Source organism: Puma concolor, chromosome D1 (assembly GCF_028749965.1).
Source record: "Puma concolor isolate L17-30 chromosome D1, mPumCon1.1.hap2, whole genome shotgun sequence".
Lineage (NCBI taxonomy): Eukaryota > Metazoa > Chordata > Mammalia > Carnivora > Felidae > Puma > Puma concolor.
Window position 1 is genome coordinate 82855262 of NC_141676.1, and position 21105 is coordinate 82876366.

The window sequence follows — 21105 nt, forward strand, 5'->3', positions numbered from 1 at the left end:
TAGGGGCACCTGGATGGCTCAGTTGGTTGAGCGACCAACTTCGGCCAAGGCCATGATCTCACAGTTCGTGAGTTTGAGCCCCGCATTGGGCTCTGTGCTGACAGCTGGGAGCCTGGAGCTTGCTTCATATTCTGTGTTTCCCTGTCTCTCTGGCCCTCCCAGCTCTTGCTCATACTCTATCTCTGTCAAAAATAAATAAACTTAAAAAAAAATAAGATGTGGTAGGTATATATACAATGGAGTATTGCTCAGCAATCACCAAGAATGAAATCTTGCCATTTGCAACTATGTGGATGGAACTTGAGGGTATTATGCTAAGTGAAATTAGTCAGTCAGAGAAAGACAAATATCATATGACGTCACTCATATGAGGACTTTAAGAGACAAAAATGATGAACATAAGGGAAGGGAAACAAAAATAATATAAAAACAGGGAGGGGGACAAAGCATAAAAGAGTCACAATATGGGGAACAAACTGAGAGTTACTGGAGGGGGTGAGGGAGGGAGGATAGGCTCATGAGTAAGGTGCACTAAAAAATCTACTCCTGAAATCATTGTTGCACTATATGCTAACTAATTTCAATGTAAATTAAAAAAAAAATAAAATTAAGTATTATGTTGAAAGAACATAAATATGAATCTGCAAAAAAAAGAATAAATAAGGTGCAGAACAATGAATACATGCTTCCTGTCATGTAAGAAGTAGGAAAATACACTTATTTACTAATACTGTCTAAAAGAAATAATGGAAGAGTAAACTACAGACTAAAAAATTATTGTCTATTTAACAGGAAGGGAACGGAATATAGGAAAAAATATGGAAGCAAGCTCTTTTTTATGTACTTATTTTATAGTTTTGACTTTGGAACTACATAAATGTTTTACATTAATTTAAAAATTAAAGGAAAAAAAACAAAGTAACTTCCAAAAAATAAGAATAAATAGAAAATAATGGTTGATCAACCATCGGTCAACCAAATGGTTGATATGTTAAAGATTCTCCTTATAGAAAAATTATAATTGCATGGACAAGAACTTCAAGTATTTTGACAATATATTCCTAATGGGACATATATATCAAGGACAACACATACACACATACACCCCAGAAAAAAATCTTAAACTACATTCATTGGTCTCCTTGTGAGTAGCATAACTAGTACAATTATTTTTCTTTTTTTTTTTTTTTAAATTTTTTTTTTAACGTTTATTTATTTTTTGGGACAGAGAGAGACAGAGCATGAACGGGGGAGGGGCAGAGAGAGAGGGAGACACAGAATCGGAAACAGGCTCCAGGCTCTGAGCCATCAGCCCAGAGCCCGACGCGGGGCTCGAACTCACGGAGCGCGAGATCGTGACCTGGCTGAAGTCGGACGCTTAACCGACTGCGCCACCCAGGCGCCCCGTACAATTATTTTTCAATTTAGCCCATATGTGAATATACATGTTAAAATATTAAAAGAGTAAGTTTTAAAGTTAAATAAAACCTGTAAACTTCAATATAGAAATATTAGTATGAATTCATATTTTATTTAACCTTCTTAAACATAACTTATTTCTAGCTTTGTTCTGCAAAAGCCTAGAACAGCAATAGTCTTAATAGAAAAATAATACAAATATAAATAAATAACACATAAATTATGTTCTCCAAATTCCATTAATCATTAAAAGGAACTTTCTTAGATAAATGGCTGCTTTAAAGTCTCAAGTAGGAAATGTATGAAATGAACCTTGGACTTCTTACTGTGCCTATAAAGGTTATCATTTAAGTGGAGACTTAAACACCTCCCACTAGCAAAGATAGGATAGTTTAAGCTCAAAATGAATAATGACAACAATGTATAGAAACACATGTAATATCTACAAATCAATGATTTCATACTAATAAAGACACAAATTAGTGGTTATCTTTGCTAGATGCAAGATTCATTATTCCAATAATGTTATGAAAATATAAAAAGGTCAAAAATTGAGTATTCTGCCTTTCCTGTAAGAGCTGGGTGTCAGGAAAATCAAGTAGTTGATAAAGAATAGCTCTACTTTTTAAAAGAATCACAGATAATAAATACAAAAGGAATGATAGAATTAAAAAATTTACTCAGGCAATGATTCTGGTAAATGTTAAAATCATTAGTGAAAATGCTGATGAAGAACATTGCAATAGAAATATCAGGTTGACATCATCTGAACCCACTATTTTAACATCACTGAAAAGGTGACACGGAGATATTAATATGATAGAATAGGAGGTACACAGCACTACTTCTTTAATATTCTTGCTATAAAATTTTTAACATGAACCTGAATTTATCAAAACTCCTGGCCTGAAATTAATATTACACAGTATTTTAATTAACTGGAATTTAAATAAATAAATAAATAAATAAATAAATAAATAAAACTCTAAGCCTAACTGCTGGTTAGCAGGAAATACTAGGGAATAAAAGAACCTAAATTAACACCACAGGAAGAAATTATCTAAATGCTGAATGTGGTGTATTCTACAAGAACAAAAGACTCAATTCTTCCCAAATAAATGGCATATGGATTAAAAGTAGGGAAAAGAACTGTTAAAGCATTAAAATAGACTGAAAAGCAATATCAGCAGAATACAATGTGTGAACCTTGTTGAGATCTTGATTCAAATATATAAACAGTAAAATGACAGCTTGGAGACCATGTGGAAAATTTGAATGTGAACTGAGTATTAGGATGAGAAGAGGAAACCATAGTATTACTAACAGTTATTTTTTTTAAAAATGTCTTTATCAGAGATCCAAACAGAAGTACAAGTAAAAATAATATGATATCTGTAATTTGCCTTAAAATATTCAATATCTTGAATACGCTTTTAAATATTCAATTAAAATAAATTTTGAGGACAATATATGAAGCAAGAATGGAACAGTTATTTTTGAAGTTGAGTGATATGTTAGTAGACACTTATTATACTATTCTGAACATTTGTGTAAGTTTAATATTTTGAAAAAGAAAAACTTTAAAAGGTCTGTTTCAGATTCTTTGGCAGGAATAGCTACCTGTGAAATATAACTAAAACACTTTAACAGGGACTACAGACACGTGTCTTAATCTTTACCACTTATAATGAAATATCAGATCATTTTCTCTTAAGGTAATTTTAATGAAAAGGGAAGCTTACACCAAATAAAACCTATTTTAATTTTCTGTGCTTTTAATAAAAAAAACTTAAACTTTTTTAATGTTTCATTTTATTTTTTAGAGAGAGAGCATGCGAGTGAGTGGGGGGGGGGGGCAGAGATAGAGGGAGACACAGAATCTGAAGCAAGCTCCAGGCTCCGAGCTGTCAGCACAGAGCCAGGGGCAGGGCTCAAACCCAAGAGCTGTGAGATCATGACCTGAGGGGAGAGGTCAGATGCTTAACCGACTGTGACTGCGCCACCCAGGTGCCCGATAAAAAAAACACACTTTTGTTCCCAGAAAAAAATTTATAACATAACACATTGATGTATTCTACTTCATTTTCTTTTAACTTTTTTTACGTTTATTTATTTCTGAGAGAGAGAGACAGAGCATGAATGGGGGAGGGTCAGAGAGAGAGGGGGAGACACAGAATCCAGAGCAGGCTCCAGGCTGTCAGCACAGAGCCCCATGCGGGGCTGCAACTCACAAACCCTGAGATCATGACCTGAGCCGAAGTCGGTGGCTCAACCAACTGAGCCACCCAGGTGCCCTCTACTTCATTTTCCAATATTTATGTAAAAATAATAATACTGAGTAATATATTTGTGAAATATATATTGTTAGTTATTTATAAGTAGTCAAGAATAAATTTTACATTGAATTACAGTAAATAGATAAAAATAAAATTCATCAAACGGCTGGTGACTCCCACCAAATAAAATTAAACTTCAGTTTTAATAAGCAAATTAATCATGGCTTACATTGCCATTGCTAACATTATAGAAAGTTAGCAATATCTTCTTGACCTGAATGTCAGAGTAGACTAAGAGAAGTTAGTAACCAAAGTTTTATCAATATGTGATTCAGCTGTAGCAAAACACAAATATTTCAAGATGATCAGTTTCCTATCTTTCTTGCTTCATTTTTTTTCTAATTTTGAATTAAATCCATGACAGTTGTCAGAAAAATTCTACATCTGCCCAAAAATCTGGATCCCCTCATCAATTATCTTTGTGGCATATTACAAACTAGCTTCTAACAGTAGTTAAGTAACCAGTGACTACTTAAGAGAACATCAACAAAATATTTTAGAAATATCCCAGTGCTAAACATTACCTATGTGGCAGAAACTGGCTCACCAAACTTGTTTCCTCTTCTCCCTAGGATTACAGCTAAACCACATTCCCCAGCCTCTCTTTAACTTTGGTATGAACAAATAACTGAGTTCCAGCTAATGGAATTGATGGCATGGTGCATGCTCTCTAGCAGTATCCCAACTCATACAGCTTATGTTTTAATTTCTAAGAGTAATATATTTTTGCTAAAAGATGGATCTTTTCAAATTGAAGAAATAAATCTCAATTTTTAAAATTGACATATTTCTATATCAAACATATTTTATGTACCTCTCCTGACTCCCTTGGCCTCACCTGTCTTCTAGACCCTGGGATGCTTGCTGCACCTCATCTGCCACCCAACTGACTGTCTTTAGTCTTTCCAGTGCTTGGAACCAATCAACACATTGATCTGGAACACTGAGTAGTATGCTTTGCTACAACTCTCAAAGCCAAGGCCAACCAGGCATACTAGGGCTCTCGTGCCTGTCACAACTTTCGTATTCAGATCAAATGTCACAGTTCAAGGCATAGGATCTGGCTTCCTGACCAAGTCTTAAAAGTATTGGTTGATGCGGAACAGAAGTACAAAAAGTTAATTCCCTGGGGGTGAAATTTGACCAATGGGAAATAAGAGATAGATGGAGCCAAATAGATTAACTTACTTCTCTCTTTACTATGAATGTCACCAAAAAAATAATTTCTTCATATAGTCTATCAGGAGACATCTTACATGGTCATGCAGACATATTTGGCAAGGCTGTGGCTCCATCAAAGCTTAGAATAAAGCAATAAGCCAAGTATACATCATTTTACCTTGCTTTGCATTCTTCCCTGACTCACTTTCTATTTCCTTTACTCATGCTGCCCTGAGACCACATCAAATTCTGTTTACTAGGGAATCTGGTCTGAGACAGTCTCTGTTATTCAATAAAGGGAACCCTGGCTCCCTAAAGAAATAGTTGATTTGAGGTCTGGGGCAAGCGTTACACAATATAAGCCTGCATTATCTAGTCCCAGAAAGCAAGGAAGTTATAAAGACAAATCGTGTCATGACAAAATTGTGTCATGACAAATTCAAGGAGATCTACCTTGAAAATATTCCTAGGGAAATATGGAGAATAAATAAGATTTGGAAACTCACTTTTTTGCTACACTTAATGAAACATTGACCTGAACAACATTTATCATTAGATGCTAAAACAAGCCATTACAAGAATGATTAATGAGGAATCTGACATTGGATAATCACCACCTGAATCTACTAATTAATTTTAGCATCATTAAAGTGAGACAATCATATGCTGTTGACCACCTGATGTGACATGATATGAAATATATAATGCCCCTATGTAGCATTCTTCATCAGAAAAAAAATCTTGAATCCTTAATTAAATCAAATTCTATATCTATCAGTTGCAGAAATCATAAGAAATAGAAACTCTATTATATGAGACCATGAAGAAGTAATTGGCCAAATCCAAAATGTGGAACACTCTTCAGGATAATGATCCAGTTTATTTCCTAGATCAATATCATTTAAAAAAAAAAAGGGAAAAAATGGGGCTTCCTCTTTAAATGATACTTCAGAAGTTTAACAAATTACCAAGACCTTGTTCAAATTCTGATTTAAATAAACATTTATAATAAATTATATTTGTTAAGTAACCAGGGCATACGTGATATGGACAAGATAAAATATGATATCCTAATTTTGCTAATTAATATTTTAGATAATTTTTCTAGAAAAAGATGAAATCATATGATTGCAGGGATTTACTTTAAAATATCGCAGAAGGAAAAAGAAAGGAAGGAAGGAAGAAAGAAAAAATAAAAGGAAGAAGAAAACTTTAAAAAGAATAGAAGTGCACTCAACAACACATTAAACTACATGAGGCAAAAAACAAATACAATTGTAAGGAGAAACAGATGAATCCACTATCATAGAGACTTCAACACCCATTTATCAGTAATGGGCAGACCAAGCAGGCAGATAAATCAGTAAGGACATAGGTGAACTCAACAGCATCATCCATCAACTAGATGTAATTGACATCTAGAGAATAGATGATGATCCAGCAACAGCAGAATATACAGTCTTCTCAAGATCACATGGAACATTCACCAAGATGGACCACATTCTGGGACATAACACACACCTGAACAAATGTAAAAGAATAGGAATCATACAATGCCTTTCTTTCATCCTACAATGTAATTAAACTAGAAAAAAAAATAGCAAGGATAACTGAAAAACTCCAAAATACATGGATATTAAATAATACACATATATATGATATGCATCAAAGAAAAATCTCAAGATAAATTTTAAAAATATTTTAACTAAATGAAAATACAACCTATTAAAATTTGAGGGATTCAGTAAAAGCAGTGCTTAGAGATAAATTTATAGCATTGAATGCATATGTTAGAAAATAATAGGGATATAAAATCAATAATCTAAGCTTTCACCTTAGAAGAAAGAGAAAAGCAAAGTAAATCCAAAATAAGTAAAAGAAAATGAATAAGGAGAAATACAGCAGAAGTCAATAAAATTGACAACAGGAAATCAATAGAAAAAATCAAAAAGCAACAAGCTGGGTTTTGGAAAATATCAATAAAATCAATAAGCCTCTACTCAGGATAACTAGGAAAAGAAAAAGGATACAATTATTAATGCCTGAAATATAAGAGGTATCATTGCTATAGGTCTTATAAGCATTAAAATTATAATAAAGAAATACTATGAACAACTCTGTACCCACAAATTTGATAACCTTGATGAAATGAATCAATTCTTCAAAAAATATAATTTTCTGAAAGGCATACAAGAAGAAATAGACAATCTGCAAAGGCCTATTTCTATTAAAAATATCGAGTCAATAATTAATAGCATCCTAAAACAGAAAGCATCAGGCCCAGATGGCTCACTGGTGAATTCTACTAAACATTTAAGGAAGAAATTTTAACAAGTATTTATAATCTCTTCCAGAGTATAGAAGCTAAGGAAATACTTCCAAATTCATTCTATGAGGCCGGCATAACCTTAATTCAAAATCACAAAAATATTACAAGAAAACTAGAGATCAGTATCACTCGTGAACACAGATGCAAAAATCTTGAACAAAATATTAGCAAATGAAATGCAATAATATATAAAAGAAATTATACACCATGACAAGTGGGGTTTATCCTCAACATTCAATAATCAAATAATGTAATTCATCATATTAACAAGCTGGAAAAGAAAAATCATATGATCAAATCAATAGATACAGAAATATCTACATTTGACAAAATCCAATACCTACTCATTATAAAAACTCTCAGTGAAATAAGAATAGACTAACTTCCTCAACTTGATAAAGAATATCTACAAAAAAAATCTACAGTTAACATCGTACTTAATGGGGAGACAATTGAAGCTTACCCCTAAGATTGAGAACAAGGCAAGGGTGTTTCCTTTCACCATATTAAGAAAGAAAAATTAAATTGTCTGTATTCATACATGACATGATTGTCTATGTAGAGATTTTGAAATAACCAACAACCTAAAAACCCTTGGAACTAATAAGCTATTAGGGCAAGTTTTCAGGATACAAGATTAATATACAAGGTTAATCACTTTTCTATATACCAGCAATAAACAAGTGGAATTTGAAATTTAAAACACATACCATTTGCATTAGCACCCCCCAAAAATGAAATACTTAGGTATAAATCTAACAAATATGTACAAGATTTATATAAGGAAAACTACAAAATCCTGATGCATAAAGTCAAAAAGAACTAAATAAATGGAGAGTTATGACAGGAAGACTCAATATTGTCAGGATATCAATTCATTCTAACTTGATTTACACATTCAATACACTCTCAACCAAAATTCTAGTGAATTATGTCATGGATATTGACAAACTGATTCTGAAGTTCATATGGTAAGGCAAAAGACCTAGACAGGAGCCTGGGTGGCTCATTCGGTTGAGCGTCCAACTTTGGCTCACGTCATGATCTCACGGTTTGTGAGTTCAACCCCCATGTCAAACTCTGTACTGACAGCTCTGAGCCTGGAGCCTGCTTTGGTTTCTGTATCTCCCTCTCTCTCTGCCCTTCCCTGTCAGGCTCTGTCTTTCTCTTTCTTAAAGATAAACATTTTTAAATAAGACCTAGAATGGCCAGTACAATCATATATATATATATATATATATATATATATATATATATATATACACACACACACACACACACACACACACACATCTCATATTTCAATCATATATATATATATATATATATATAATATAGATCTCACATCTTGTATCAAATATATATATATATATCTTGTATCATATATATATATATAATGCCAGTATAATATAATAATAATAATAATAATAATAATAATAATAATAATAAAGTTAAAATTCTTCTTCACTCTTGGTTGGGCCCTTTGGTAAATGAGAAATTGTGGTGCATGAACATTATCACAGTTTCTGTCCTCTTTTCTTCTGACCTAAGCTTTAACTCCCTCTCTCTTCCCATTTTTTATAACCTAAGCTTCTGACCCTACCATGTTCAAAGAGGTGCGTTTGGGAAAGATAAATTAGAACAAGAAAACTTCTTACTGAACTAGCACTAATATAAAATGACTTTCTGCTCTCTTAGCTTATCAGGTTTAAAACTCATTCTTATATCATTGATACTTCCATGGATTCAGAGAACACAGTAGGTAAATTTGACTGCAATTTCTATGTTGTGAGAGGTGTATTTTCCTCTTTGTAGTTATTTCCCCCTCAATTTCATCATTAGTCATTGTGATGTTATTGGGAAGGATTTAAAATAGCTTAAGGACAGTTCTCTCTCCTACATGGCTTACATCTGGTATATGTTAAACACACACAAAACCTTTGCTGCATTGAATTCTGCATGCATAGACCAAACCCAAAGCAGTGATCTTTAACTCCAGCATCAGCAACTTGACTGCCTAACTCTAGCCCTTTCAGTTTCTCAGCTGGGAGTTAAAAAACAAAGCAAAACAAAACAAACAAAAACAAAAACAAAACACAAGTTTACAGTTTCATTCAGTCTGTAGCTATCTCTGAATGGTCTCAGTGAAGTACCCTTATTAGATAATTGGAGGTGGGGCACTCATAGCCAGGTTCTTCAGAGCATGCCTCTTCAAAAATCCTCTTCATGAGTCTTCTTCTTGTCTCAAATTTCACCACTTGATGTGAGTAATATATATTATACTAATGTAACTGCTATTTTTGAAATATCTAAAGATTCTGTCTTACAACTCCCTTTGCTATCTGATGGCTATTAACTCAAACACTTCTTTTAACATCCTACTATAAACAGGAATGAAAATAGGAAATGAAATAGAATTATGCTTTTAAGGGATTAGTGTGGTTGTTCTATAAAAATAGACTGTATAGGGTGGAGGCAAATGTGGAAGCATAGAAAGGGCTACTAATGTAGCATAAGTGAGAAGTAATGAGGACACAGACTAGAAGTGTGAAAAGAAGTTACATGCCAGATATATTTTCAAGGCAGAACCAGTAATGGGGCTCCTGGCTGGCTCAGCTGGAAAAGCATGTGACTCTTGATCTCAGGGTCATGAGCTTGAGCCCCATGTTGGGTATAGAGATTATTTAAAAATGAAATATTTTTAAAATATAGGATAGAACTAGGAATGCTCATGAATTCTATAAAAAGTATGAGGAAAAGAGAGGAATCAAGGATTCCAGATTTTAATCCTGAGGAACTATGTGAAGGGTATGCCATTAACTAGATAAAGACTGCGGAGGTCAATTGTCTAGAGAGGTAAAGAATTAAGAGTTCAATTTTAGACCTGCTAAATTTCAAATGACTATTAAATATTCAAGTAGGAATCCCAAAGGGACTTTTGGATATAAAGTCTAGTGCTCAAGAGAGGTCCAGACATCAAGACTAAAAACATGTATTTGAATTATCAACATTTAGGAAATATTAAAAATTATAGGACTAAATGAGAATACCTTGGAATTGAGAATAGCTTTCTAGCTATTCTAGAAAGAGAACAAAACCTTCAGGCACTTCAAATTCAGATCTTAGGAAGATGAGGAAGACCCAGCAAAAAAGATTCAGAAAGGATGGCCACACCCAAAAAGTCTGAAAGGGAAAGGAAAATTTTAAAGGGTGGTCATAAGGTAAAATGGTAAAAGGCATAATCTCCATTTCCACATATTAAAAACTTAAGAACTGAGGGAGGCAGCACATATAGTTGTTGGTTCAAAGTACAAATATTTCATGCCCTATTAGACAGCTGGTACTCCCAAGATGTTTTCTCATAGTGATACTTTAGCTGAGACTGTAATCTGTTTTCTCTCCAAACAAGAACATTCTATGGACAATGTTTATTTTTAAAGTTGAGTTACCAGATTCAAGCTTTAATGTACTCCCCAATTAACTCTAACAATGTTTTCAAAAGATGGACTTTGACTTTGCCCATTTAATGAACAAATCCAATCAGTCACCCTGTTAGTGAAAATGGAAAATAGATGTCTTTGAGAATGATAAATAGCTAATTACAGAGGGAACTTGCAAAGCATACTACTATAGAAGCTATTTTATATTCAATCTCATAATTGATTTTTTAATGGATTGATAATAGTTTTTCTTTGTCTATGACAAATCTCCACCTCAAATTCCTAGGAAAGAATCCATCACACTAGAATTTTTCTACTCTCAGCTAAGTCCATGGAATCAGATTTATGAGAAAATAAATGTCTATTGTTCAAATTACCTTTTTTTGATGGAAAGCTGAGGCATTACCCACCTGTATAAGTTATATCCATGAATTTCTTGTGTAAATGGCCTTTGGTTCACTTAAGGTTGTCTTTGAATACTAAGGCTAAGCAAATAGAAGCTGAATAATTTCTGTTCAAGTCAATAGAGAAACATACTACATTATAGAATCAGAGGGTTAAATAAAGATCACTGGAACAGGTCATTTGATCATATCTTAATAGCCCTTGTAAAATCTGAATCCAAGCATTCCCCTAAATCCCACTAGAATAAAAAACCAATTGTTTATATATTAGCATTGACGGACTTGATTGCTGTGTAACTAAGGAAAGTTGCCTGAGAAACTCCTCATCATTTCTCAATTTCGAGTTCACATTTCAACTTCTCCATGAACTTTTTAAATTCCCCATTCCTAGTTTCTCTCTTTCCTACTTGCACAGATTCACATCACATTGATAACACCTATTCGCATTTTCCTGTAATTATCTCCTTACAAGTCTATTGCTCACAATCTGTAAAATTAATCGTTACCCTATTCCCAGGGCACAGGTTAATTCCACAACATAATCAGTCTCCCTAATCATCTCTGGAATGAATGACTGAAAGAACATTGCCAAGTGATGAGGTGTAAAGAATAATGCTGGGCAGGCAGCATTTAGTTCTCAGCCCCTGGTTAAGCCTTCGGCTCTACCAAGAAAGCATTTGTGTTTCTGCCATTCTTACTGTATTGGTTGCTGTTGGTGTCTTTTTTGTAACACTTCCACTATTTGGTATTCATACACACATCTCAACCCCAACCCCCTACTGCTGTGAGTGTTGGCTAAAAACACCTCGAAGCCAATATTTTCAACAGAGAAGGAATCTCCCACCTGCTCCCCAGTGCAGACCTCACTTATTGCTGGGAACAAAGGGAAAGCAAGAAAATATGAAAGGCCAGCAGTCTTCACTAAAAGTGGGACAAACTCTGTTACAAACTCTATGGTACAATACATGTGCCAGAGCTTTCCTGAGGAATAAGAGTGAAGCCAGTCTCCAGCTAAGACTGCTATTATGCTTAGTTTTCCTCCTGCCTAGTCCTATTTTGCTCACTTTCCTCCTCCTCCAATGAATCACTTGAACAAAGATCTTCATCTTAAGTTCTACTTCAAGGTATTTTATCCAACATAGCTGGTATTTGAAGTGGTTCTAAGAAGCAGACCCTATGGCTGAGATTCTGGAATGGTTTGTTCACTGACAGGATGGCAATAAGGACCTATCAGTTATGGTAGGAGCTGTATTTATAGTTCACGGCATGTTGTAAAGGTGCAATTCTAAGACCTTCATCTTTTGTAGACTGCAACAGGAGAGAGACAAAAGGAAAACATTAGCTAGCACTGTCTTTTGGATTTGAGACTTTAGGGAGAAACAGCAATTATAAGGACCATGAAATTTGGTGGCTATTCTTAAATGCCACCAATTCTTTTTTTTTTTTTTTAATTTTTTTTTTCAAAGTTTATTTATTTTTGGGACAGAGAGAGACAGAGCATGAACGGGGGAGGGGCAGAGAGAGAAGGAGACACAGAATCGGAAACAGGCTCCAGGCTCTGAGCCATCAGCCCAGAGCCTGACGCGGGGCTCGAACTCACGGACCGCGAGATCGTGACCTGGTTGAAGTCGGACGCTTAACCAACTGCGCCACCCAGGCGCCCCAAATGCCACCGATTCTTGAAGAAAGAAATGACAGACTCAAATCTATTAATCAAAAATTTAAAGCAAATTATAAGTGTCTGAAGGCAGAATTTAAAAACATGTTCATTTCTTGCAGCCAGAGGGCAAACATAATCAGTCTTAGGACATAAAGAGAAGAGGTTCAGAGAAATTTGGATTCCCAGTCAAATCTCTTATGCCAAAGTAAGAGCCATGATAGAGAAGGAATAGGATTCTAAGGCCTTTGATGGGGATATCTAGATAAATGAAGATCATAAGGATATTTCAAGAATTAAATGTGAGAACCCGTAAGATTCTAGGGAAGATGGCGGTGTAGGAGGACACTGGGCTCACCACGCGTCCTGCTGATCACTTAGATTCCACCTACACCTGCCTAGATAACCCAGAAAACCACCAAAAGACTAGCAGAACAGAATCTCTGGAGCCAAGCGCAGAAGAGAGGCCCACGGAGGAGGGTAGGAAGGGCGGCAAGGCGGTGCACACTACACAGACGGGCGGTAGGGAGCCAGGACGGAGGGGCGGCCTGCCTGCCAAGCAGAGCCCCTGAGTCTGGCTTGCAAAAGTGGAGGGACCAGACAGAGTGTGTTCCGACAGCAAGCAGGACTTAGCATCTGGGAGGTCATAAGTTAACAGCTCTGCTAGGAAAGCGGGAAGGCTGGAGGACAAAGGGAGGGAGAGATGCTGACCCCTGGGACAACAGAGCTCAGTTTGGCGGGGAACAAAGGCACTCGTCAGTGCCATCTCCCTCGCCCATCCCCCAGCCAAAGTCCCAAAGGGAACCGGTTCCTGCCAGGGAACTTGCTTGCTCCTCACAAACACCCAACGCTGTGCTTCTGCCGAGCCACCCCTACGGCAGCGGGTCTGACTCCCTCCCGCTGCCACAGGGTCCCTCCTGAAGTGGATCACTTAAGGAGAAGTGAGCTAAGCAAGCCCCTCCTGCCCCCATGCGCCTTGCCTACCCACCCCAGCTAATATGCCAGATCCCCAGCACCATAAGCCTGGCAGTGTGCAAGTAGCCCAGATGGGCCACACCACCCCACAGTGAATCCCGCCCCTAGGAGAGGGGAAGAGAAGGCAAACACCAGTCTGACTGTGGCCCCAGCGGTGGGTTGGGGGCAGACTTCAGGTCTGACTGTGGCCCCGCCCACCAACTCCAGTTATACACCACAGCACAGGGGAAGTGCCCTGCAGGTCCGCACCACTCCAGGGACTATCCAAACTAACCAAACGGAAGAATTCCCCTCAAAAGAATCTCCAGGAAATAACCACAGCTAATGAACTGATCAAAAAGGATTTAACTAATATAACAGAAAGTAAATTTAGAATAATAGTCATAATATTAATCGCTGGGCTTGAAAACAGTGTAGAGGACAGCAGAGAATCTATTGCTACAGAGATCAAGGGAATAAGGAATAGTCAGGAGGAGCTGAAAAATGCTATAAATGAGCTGCAAAATAAAATGGAAATGACCACGGCTCGGATTGAAGAGGCAGAGGAGAGAATAGGTGAACTAGAAGATAAAATTATGGACAAAGAGGAAGCTGAGAAAAAGAGAGATAAAAAAAATCCAGGAGTATGAGGGGAAAAGCCCACAGCTAACATCATCCTCAACGGGGAAAAACTGAGAGCTATCCCCCTGAGATCAGGAACACGACAGGGATGCCCACTCTCACCACTGTTGTTTAACATAGTGTTGGAAGTGCTAGCATCAGCAATCAGACAACAAAAGGAAATCAAAGGCATCAAAATTGGCAAAGATGAAGTCAAGCTTTCGCTTTTTGCAGATGACATGATACTATACATGGAAAATCCGATAGACTCCACCAACAGTCTGCTAGAACTGATCCATGAATTCAGCAAAGTTGCAGGATACAAAATCAATGTACAGAAATCAGTTGCATTCTTATACACTAACAATGAAGCACCAGAAAGACAAATAAAGAAACTGATCCCATTCACAATTGTACCAAGCAGCATATAATACCTAGGAATAAATCTAACCAAAGATGTAAAAGATCTGTATGCTGAAAACTATAGAAAGCTTATGAAGGTAATTGAAGAAGATATAAAGAAATGGAAAGACATTCTATGCTCATGGATTGGAAGAATAAATATTGTCAAAATGTCAATACTACCCAAAGCTATCTACACATTCAATGCAATCCCAATCAAAATTGCACCAGCATTCTTCTCGAAACTAGAACAAGCAATCTTAAAATTCATATGGAACCGCAAAAGTCCCGAATAGCCAAAGTAATTTTGAAGAAGAAGACCAAAGCAGGAGGCATCACAATCCCAGACTTTAGCCTCTACTACAAAGCTGTCATCATCAAGACAGCATGGTATTGGCACAAAAACAGACACATAGACCAATGGAATAGAATAGAAACCCCAGAACTAGACCCACAAACATATGGCCAACTAATCTTTGACAAAGGAGGAAAGAACATCCAATGGAAAAAAGACAGTCTCTTTAACAAATGGTGCTGGGAGAACTGGACAGCAACATGCACAAGGTTGAAACTACACCACTTTCTCACACCATTCACAAAAATAAACTCAAAATGGATAAAGGACCTGAATGTGAGACAGGAAACCATCAAAACCCTAGAGGAGAATGCAGGAAAAGACCTCTCTGACCTCAGCTGTAGCAATCTCTTACTCGACACATCCCCAAAGGCAAGGGAATTAAAAGCAAAAATGAACTACTGGGACCTTATGAAGATAAAAAGCTTCTGCACAGCAAAGGAAACAACCAACAAAACTAAAAGGCAACCAACGGAATGGGAAAAGATATATGCAAATGACATATCAGACAAAGGGCTAGTATCCAAAATCTATAAAGAGCTCACCAAACTCCACACCCGAAAAACAAACAACCCAGTGAAGAAATGGGCAGAAAACATGAATAGACACTTCTCTAGAGAAGACATCCGGATGGCCAACAGGCACATGAAAAGATGCTCAACGTCGCTCCTCATCAGGGAAATACAAATCAAAACCACACTCAGATATCACCTCATGCCAGTCAGAGTGGCCAAAATAAACAAATCAGGAGACTATAGATGCTGGAGAGGATGTGGAGAAATGGGAACCCTCTTGCACTGTTGGTGGGAATGCAAATTGGTGCAGCCACTCTGGAAAGCAGTGTGGAGGTTCCTCAGAAAATTAAAAATAGACCTACCCTATGCCCCAGCAATAGCACTACTAGGAAGTTACCCAAGGAATACAGGAGTACTGATGCATAGGGGCCCTTGTACCCCAATGTTTATAGCAGCACTCTCAACAATAGCCAAATTATAGAAAGAGCCTAAATGCCCACCAACTGATGAATGGATAAAGAAATTGTGGTTTATATACACAATGGAGTACTACGTGGCAATGAGAAAGAATGAAATACGGCCCTTTGTACTAACATGGATGGAACTGGAGAGTGTGATGCTAAGTGAAATAAGCCATACAGAGAAAGACAGATACCATATGTTTTCACTCTTATATGGATCCTGAGAAACTTAACAGAAACCCATGGGGGAGGGGTCGGAAAAAAAAAAGAGGTTAGAGTGGGAGAGAGCCAAAGCATAAGAGACTCTTAAAAACTGAGGACAAACTGAGGTTTGATGGGGGGTGGGAGGGAGGGTAGGGTGGGTGATGGGTATTGAGGAGGGCACCTTTTGGGATGAGCACTGGGTGTTGTATGGAAACCAATTTGACAATAAATTTCATATATTGAAAAAAATATAAAAAAAAGAAATGTCAGAACCTATGGAAATCATTTAACCAGGTCTGGGACATGGGATATACTTGAACACATCGCTGGTGGTATTTTTACTTAAACAAATAAGGTCTGGTTTTCTTTTAAATCTATGTGCTTTGGGCAGAACTGATTTGGAAAGGATGACTGGGAAATTATGTTAGTTTAAAACTTTTACAAGAGATATCTCTGCACTACAGGGTCCAATACAATAGACTGGAACCACATGTGGCTATTTTAAATTAATTCTACTTAATTTGAATTTAATTTAAATAAAAATCAGTTGTTCAATTGCACTAACTACATGTCAATAGCCATGTTTGGCTCAATGACAGCATGTGGTTCATGGCTAATGTGATGGACAGTGAAAATAGAGGATATTTCCATTATCACAGAAACGTCCACCAAATAGCTCAGCTTCAAATTTTGCACAGCTTGTGCAAACTTTGCAAGATAAAAGAATGCTCTTATTTGAGAGTGATTTATAAGTATAGTAGCTAATGGCACTTATGCCTACATCGGGGTGGGTTGTCGTGAATTGTCTGCCTTCTGATTCCTCACAGACTAAAATTTAAATGAACAACTCTTGCAGAACTTTGATCTTGTTGAGTGTAACAAGAAGTGTTAGTCTACACGGCAGGATTATTAATGAGAATATCACTTACAAGATCTCTATAGTCATTAAAAAACTTTTACATTAAACTGAGTTTGCTAATTTCCATTGGGATTTTCCCTAATTATAGTAACACAGTCCTTCAACTATAATTTGAATATAGTGACAATGCAGAGACCACCTTAAATCATTTTTCATTTATTTTGTAATATCATACTAATCCTTTTCCCATTTAGTACTACCTACCATTAATTCTGAATCCTCCGGGCAACTTCCTATATGTAGTTTGCCATATTTATGCTATTTGCAGATGATCACACTGCTTCTTATCTCAGATTTAATTTCACCAAGAAAATATAGCTTTCCTACTTCATTTGCATTTACTCACAGAATTGAACAACCGATGTTCAATTGCTGCTATTGGTTACAGGATGGACTTACTAACAGACAGGTTCTGTGCCTGGCAATATTATAAACTACAGAAGTAATGCAAAAATTTGCTTTATGTTTAAGATGATAAGGCCAATCCTATCTCTATTCTTTAATCTAATCTAGTTATAAGAGCTGTTCTATGTCATCATTATTTATTAATTGTACCAATTTATAATTAAACAGCTGTGATGTACTATTAGTAGGACAATTATATTCAAACTACCAAAATCAGAACTTTTTCCTAAAAATCACTGGATACTAAATTTCATTTGACTGCATTTTTCATTTTCTAGCAGATACTTTGGTGTAACAAAGGCAAGGACACAGCACATAGTAGATGTTATCCTTGCCTTTGATCGGTAATAAGTCAAAGGCAAAAACTAATCTATAGCATAAATATCAAAAATTTACATGTTGCACATAAGGACAGAAAATTCAAATATAGGAAACTATGAAAAATAACTTTAAAAAACTAGATGAAGTAGAAAAAAAATTAGATGTTCATTCATATAATGGTTTATTGTTTTGATGGATGGGGAGCAACCATGTACAATCCCAATGTACAAAATCTTACAAACAATGAATTGAACAACTTTATATGGCGCTCCCTTCAAACCCACAAAATCTGGATAAATATAGACTTAACAGAGAAACTTGACCTATTTGGTTATATAATAATTGCTTACATGGTATGATTTAACACTATTAATCAGTGAGGCCAGGCTATGTTTTGCTACCCAATAACAATCCAATAATCTTAATGATTTATAACACATGTACATATCAGGGTCAGCCACTGCTCTGCCATACATCATCTTCATTCTAGGACCCAAGTTTATGGAGCAGCCTCTATCTGGAATATTGCTTGTCATGATGACAGAGAGAAGAGAAATATGGCAAACCTCACACTGGCTTCTAAAGATTCTATTCCACTTCTTCCCTCATTTCATTGTCAACATCAGCCATGTGCTCACTCTAAACTTTAGTAGGACAGAGATGTATAAAACTCCCTCAAAGAAGGGCACAGTGTGGAAAGAAAAGAAAATATTGCTTCCAGTACTGCAAACTACCACAACTACCAAGTGGCCAATTCATTCCAAAATATGTATATACATCACTAGCTGTCCTGACTGCTTGTTTTCATTTCATCATATTATCTTTAGATGCTTTCCATTAAAATTTAAATATGTTGCTTTTCAGATTCTTAATCTGAAGAGAATCTATTGTTTTCCAGCTGTTCTGCAACAGAACTTTCCAGTGCAGGTTTACCAGTAATAAAATTGATATTTTAAATTGTTCCATGTCTATTTCCTCTTTCTTATATGGACCAGAACTTAAAAGGGAGATCAGAGTGACTGAGGATAGCCTTAGGCCCCAACATCTACCTGACCATTGCATTCATAGTGTCTTGGATCAGAGAATACCTTTCTTTGAAAAGGAAAAGCATCCAGAAGAGGATTTCACCTGCTTTATCCCATTTAATCCTTATAAGAACCCTGTGCAGTAAGTATTATTATTGTCATTTAACACATAATGAAACTGAGACTCAGATAACTTAAGTCAATTGCTCAAAGCAAGGTTTTAAACCTATGCCCTGTCAGCTTACTTTCTTCATTCCCTTTAGTGCCAAAAGCACCATTTAAGACCCAAATCTGATACCATATTCGTATGAAAATATGCCTCATTGTCTATCTTCCAAGCTGAGTTAAGCACCATCCTTCCTGCTATTTTGTGATTATCTCCTGTACCAGGCTGTTCGTCTCCTTAGGGCAAGAAATTTATTTGTCTTTATATCTTCAGGGCTTACCGCAAGGTCATCAGTCTCACCATTAATATTAATATTTATAAAAATCATAAATGACTGGACTGTGCAGGTAGCTTTAAGCTTAGTCAAAAAAAGAAAAGTATTCAAATCAATGTATTATATTAGATATAGTACATATACAGTTAGATCTAGATAGCATTGAAAAACTGAAAGATAAATAGTAAGGATTCAATTGGCCTAAGTCTTAAATGTGGCTGAATCACTATATACTATTGTCATCTTAGTGCTTTAGTTTTCTCAGCTATTCAATAAGAGGATAGGATGGGATGATTTTTAAAGCCCCATCGGATCTGAAATTCTTTGGTTCTGGGAGGAAACTCCTCTTCATCACCAAAAGCAACCCTGTGGATCCCTTTCCTATATCAACTAATGTCAAGACCAACCAGTCAAATCAATCTTTCTAAAATACTTCTTCACTATGTTACTTGCTTATTATAATATATTCATTAGGTTGGCCATTACATTTCATCCATTAGCTGGCCTATCAATTTAATGCTATCTCTCATTTCTCATGAGAACACAAATAGCAAAGTTGTATAAAACAGCAAGTCAAAAATTTGACTGAGAACATAAAATGAATGCAGGAATAAGGCAGAAAATAGATATCAAGGTGAGTTTGGGAGAGGTATAGAAATTAGGAAACAAGATGTCCATGGGGAGGGGAGATAAAAATTGAGCCAAGAGGGGTGCTTGGTGGCTCCGTTGGTTAAGCGTCTGTCTCTTGATTTTGTCTCAGGTCATGATCTCACAGTGTGTTAGTTCAAGGCCGTGTAGAGCTCCACGCTCTGACAGTGTGGAACCTGCTTGGAATTCTTGTCTCTCCTTCTCTCTCTGCCCCTCCCCTGCTTGATCTCTCTCTCTCTCTCTCAAAATAAATAAGTAAACTTAAAAAAAATTGAAGGAAGACATGCCTTAAGCAGGAAATCTTTTTTTTTTTTTTTCAACGTTTATTTATTTTTGGGACAGAGACAGACAGAGCATGAATGGGGGAGGGGGCAGAGAGAGAGGGAGACACAGAATCGGAAACAGGCTCCGGGCTCTGAGCTATCAGCCCAGAGCCTGACGCGGGGCTCGAACTCACGGACCGCGAGATCGTGACCTGGCTGAAGTCGCCACTTAACCACTGCGCCACCCAGGCGCCCCAAGCAGGAAATCTTAAGTATACTTCCTATTGAGATAGAAGTGTCATTCTAATGAACTAATCAATTCACCAAATGTTATAGTGTACATACTATATGCCAGGTACTTTCCTGGATATTAAAGACTCAAGGAGACAGAAAAGAGAGGGAAAAAAGAGAAAGTAAATAATTAAAATACAATATATGTGCTATAATGAGGATACAAGCATAGGACTATGACACCAAAGAGAGGAGGCAGTTAACTTTCTGAGGAAGCCAGAAAAGCTTTCATAGAATTTGTGACATGTGAGCCAAGTTTTCAAGAATTATTAGGAGCTTTTCAGGTATGAAAAGTTCTTCCCAGAGAGGGAAAAACATAGGAAATGATACAAAGAATGAAAGGCAATATGTTTTGATGAGAAACCAAAAGTTTTAAGGACACTAGAGATTAAGATGGGTATTAAGAAGATGACACTGGAGAGGAGGCCACACGGTGAAATATTTCCTTTGCTAATCTGGTAACAATGAAAAATTTATAAGGAGGGAGTTCCACCCATAGAACCAGACAGTGGTCACTTTGCTCTAGGCCCCAGGT